Here is a 4,784-nt window from a genome sequence, read left to right as displayed (position 1 = left end):
AAGTATTTTAAATTGTATTTTTGCTGGGGAGAGGCTTCTCTCTAGTGTCTATAAAATGAAAGACCCTGTAACTTTTACCATCTAAATTACAGAGACAATTTTTACTTTTTTTCTTTCTTTTTATTAAAAATTTTGTTTTTTAAGACCTGTTTGATTTTTCCCCCCCTTGTTGAGGCTCAAGGGAATTGAGTCTGTACTTATCAGGGAATTGGTAGGAGACAGGGAGAGAGAAGGGAGGGGGGAAAGGTGGAATCCCTTTGTTTTAGATTCACGGAGCTTGAATCTGTCTATCTCTCCAGGATAACCCAGGGAGGGAAAGCCTGGGAGGGGGAAAGTAGGGGGGGAAAAAACTGATTTCTCTGTGTTGTGATTCAAGGAGTTTGAATCACGGTGATCTCCTAGTGTATCCAAGGCGGGAAAAATCTGGGAGGAAGGAAGGAGGGGAAATGGTTTATTCCCCTTTGTTGTGAGACTCAAGGAATTTGGGTCTTGGGGTCCCCAGGGAAGGTTATTGTGGGGACCAGAGTGCCCCAAAACACTATATTTTTCGGTGGTGGCAGCTTATCAGATCTAAGCTGGTAATTAAGCTTAGAGGAATTCATGTTGGTAACCCAACTTTTGAACTCTAAGGTTCAAATTGGGGAATTATATCATGACAGGGCGTTCCTGCAGGGGCGGGGCGCTTCCTTCGTTCCCTAACTCTGCGAGGGGTCTGGGAAGCGGCCGTTCCAGTGGGGGAGGGGTGCTGCCTTCCCTCTCCAGCTCTGCAAGAGGACTGGGGAGCGGCCGTTCCTGCGGGGGCAGGTTGCTGCCTTCACTCCCCAGCTCTGCCAGGAAACTGGGGAGCAGCTGTTCCTGCAGAGGCGGGGCGCTGCTTTCCTTCTCTAGCTCCACGAGGGGAATGGGAAGTGGCCATTCCAGCAGGGGCAGGGCGCTGCCTTCCCTCCCCAGCTCTGTGAGGGGAATGGGGAGCGGCTGTTCCTGCGGGAGCGGCCCACCACCTTCCCTCCTCAGCTCTGCCAGGGGACGCGGAGTGACCGATCCTGCAGGGGTGAGGCGCTGTGTTCCTTCCCCAGCTCTGTCAGGGGACTGGGGAGTGGCCATTCCTGCGGAGGGGGGGAGCCGGGTTCCCTTTCCAGCACTACCAGGGGACTGGAGAGCGGCCGTGCCTCCGGGGGGCGAGGCGCTGCCTTCCCTCTCCAGCTCTGCGAGGCGACTGGGGAGCGGCAATTCCTGCAGGGGCGGAGTGCTGTGTTCCCTCCCCAGCTCTGCCAGGATACTGGTGTGCGGCCTTCCTTCCCCAGCTCTGCATGGAGAGTTGGGAACTGCCGTTCTAGCAGGGGTGGTGCGCTGGGTTCCCTTCCCAGCTCTGCAAGGGGACAGGGGAACGCCCGTTCCAGCGGGGGCAGAACACTGCCTTCCCTCCCAAGCTCTATGAGGGGAATTGGGAGTGGCCATTCCTGCAGATGCGGGGCGCTGGGTTCCCTCCCCAGCTCTGCCAGGGACTGGGGAGCGGCCGTTCCTGCGGGGAAGGGGCGCTGCCTTCCCTCCCCAGCTCTGCCAGAGGACTGGGCAGCTGTCATTCCTGCAGGGGCGGGGCGCTGCCTTCCCACCCCAGCTTTCCTAGGGGACTGAGGAGTGGCAGTTCCTTCGGGATTGGGGCGCTGCCTCCCCTCCCCAGCTCTGTGAGGGGATTGGGGAGCGGCCGTTCCAGCGGGGAAGGGGCGCTGCCTTCCCTCCCCAGCTCTGCCAGAGGACTGGGCAGCGGCCTTTCCTGCGGGGACGGAGCGCTGCCTTCCCTCCCCACCTCTGCGAGGGAACTGTGGGGCCGCCATTATAGCGGGGGCTGGGCGCTGGGTTCCCTCCCTAGCCCTAGGAGGGGACTAGAGAGTGCCCGTTCCTGCGGGAGCGGGGCACTGGGTTCCCTTCCTAGCTCTGCGATGGAATTGGGGAGTGGCCGTTTGTCACGGAGTGTGGGGGAGTCCGTTCCAGCACCCCTCTTCCTGAGACCCACAGTGAGTCTCAGCCAGCCAGTAAAACAGATTTTTTATTGGACAACAGGAACACAGGCTACAGCAGAGCTTGCAGGCACAGTCAGGCCACCTCAATCTGGTCCTTCTGGAGTTTCAGGGTGCTTGGGTCCAGCACAGGATCCCCTGAATTCCCCTCACCCAGCCCACAACCGAAACTGAACTGCCCCTCCTCCAGCCAACCGATTCCTTTGTCCAGTTTCCCAGACTAAGGTGCTAACCCCCTCTCTCCTACCTTGCTCAGGTTACAGGCTTAAAGATCCAGTCCCTCACCTAAAGACATCCCCAGCTCTCCCATCCCCCACACAGACAGCCCCTACTCCATCACATCTCTCCCCCCTTCGAGACTGAACTGAGCAGGGTCACTCTGCCCAGTGACCTGGGGAAGTTCAGGGCCCCCTCTCCGGGACAACGTGTCCACTATCAGGTTGGCACTTCGCTTCACATGGACCACGTCCATGTCATAGTCCTGCAGGAGCAGGCTCCACCTCAGGAGCTTGGCGTTGACTCCTTTCATCTGGTGCAGCCAGGTCAGGGGAGAGTGGTCGGTATACGTGGTGAAGTGTCACCCAAAAAGATATGGCTCTAGTTTCTTAAGGGCTCACACCATGGCCAGGCATTCCTTCTCGATGGCCGCGTAGTTCTGCTCCTGGGGGAGCAACTTCTTGCTCAGGTACACAATGGAGTGTCTCTCCCCCTTTTCATCCTCCTGCATTAACACCGCCCCCAGTCCCGTGTCTGAGGCATCAGTGAACACCATAAAGGGCTTGTCAAAATCTGGGTTTGCCAAAACTGGGCCACTAACCAGAGCCTCCTTCAGCTCCCGGAGAGCCTCTGGACACTGCTCGGTCCAGACCACCTTGTCTGGCTTCCCCTTCTTGCACAGCTCAGTGATGGGGGAGACTATCGCACTAAAGTGGGGCATGAACCTTCGATAGTACCCCACCATCCCAACAAAGGCCAGTACCTGCTTTTTGGTTTGGGGAGTGGGCCAGTCTCTGATCACCTCCACCTTGGCTGGTTCCGGCTTTAGGCAGCCACTCTCCACACGATGGCCCAGTTAAGATACTTCGGCCATCCCCACCTTGCACTTCTCAGCCTTTACGGTTAACCCAGCCTCCCAGAGTCGGTTTAGCACTTGTTTAACCTGGGACATGTGGTCCTCCCAGGTCTGGCTGAAGATGCAGATGTCATCAATATACACCACAGCAAAACTCTCCATCCCCCTCAGTAGCTGATCTACCAGGTGCTGGAAGGTGGCTGGCACTCCCTTGAGGCTGAATGGTAGGGTCAGAAACTCGTAGAGCCCCAGAGGGGTGATAAAGGCCGATTTCAGCCTGGCATCTGCATCCAGCGGCACTTGCCAGTAGCCCTTTGTAAAATCCATGGTGGTGAGGTACCGAGCACCTCCCAGCTTTTCTAGAAGCTCGTCAGGCCTGGGCATGGGGTAGGCATCAGATACGGTGATGGTACTGAGCTTTCAATAGTCCACACAGAACTGGATTGACCCGTCCTTTTTGGGGACCAGCACCACTGGCGAGGCCCAAGGGCTGGAAGATGGCTGGATCACCCCTAAAGCCAGCATGTCCCTGACCTCTCTTTCTAGGTCCTGAGCAGTTTTCCCAGTGACCCGAAAAGGGGAGCATCTTATAGGAGGATGTGACCCGATCTCCACCCGGTAGACAGTCAAATTAGTGCATCCAGGCTGGTTGGAAAACAGCTGTCGGTATAGATGAAGCACCCCTCTGATCTCAGCGTGCTGGGCCAGGGTCAGTTGATCAGAGAGGGGAATCGCCTCCAGGGGGGAATCAGCTTTTTTCCCAGGGAATAGATCCACTAAGGGGTCATCTCCCTGCTCCTCCCAATGTCCATAAATGGCCAACACTACTTTCCCCCTGTCATAGTATGGCTTCATCATGTTCACATGGTACACCCGACGGTGATGTGCCCAGTTAGACAGCTCCACCACATAGTTTACCTGATTTAGTTGCTTGACTACCTTGAAGGGCCCTTCCCAGGCAGCCTGGAGTTTGTTTTTCCTCACAGGGATGAGAACCATCACTTGATCCCCGGTGGCGAAGGCGCGGGTCCGCGCCTTGCAGTCATGCCAGACCTTCTGCTTCCTCTGGGCTCGGGCCAGATTCTCCCTGGCCAGGCCCATGAGCTTGACCAGTCTTTCCCGGAAGGTCAGGACATACTCCACCACCGACTCTCCCTCAGGAGTGACCTTCCCTTCCCATTCGTCTCTCATCAGGTCCAGGGGCCCCCTTACCCGCCTTCCATACACAATTCGAAAGGCAAAAACCCGGTAGATTCCTGGGGTACCTCCCTGTACGCGAACAGCAGGTGAGGTAAGTACTTGTCCCAGTCCTGCGGGTGCCGGTTCATAAATGTTTTTAGCATCATCTTCAGCATCCCGTTGAACCTTTCCACCAGCCCGTTGGACTGGGGGTGATACGCTGAGGCCCAGTTATGCCGGACCCCACATTTTTCCCACAAGCACCGGAGTAGGGCCAACATGAAGTTGGACCCCTGGTCCGTTAAGACTTCCTTGGGGAAACCCACCGGGCTGAAAATGGTCAGCAGCGCATCTGCCACGGTGTCTGCTTCAATAGAGGACAAGGCCACTGCCTCGGGGTAGCGAGTGGCGAAATCCACCACCACCAGGATGTATTTCATCCCTGACCGGGTCATCTTGCTGAGAGGTCCCACAGTGTCCATGGCCACCTTCTGGAAAGGTTCTTCTATGATGGG

This window comes from Gopherus evgoodei, unplaced genomic scaffold, assembly GCF_007399415.2.
Source record: "Gopherus evgoodei ecotype Sinaloan lineage unplaced genomic scaffold, rGopEvg1_v1.p scaffold_116_arrow_ctg1, whole genome shotgun sequence".
Classification (NCBI taxonomy): Eukaryota; Metazoa; Chordata; order Testudines; family Testudinidae; genus Gopherus; species Gopherus evgoodei.
Note: the sequence above shows the minus strand (reverse complement) of the source record.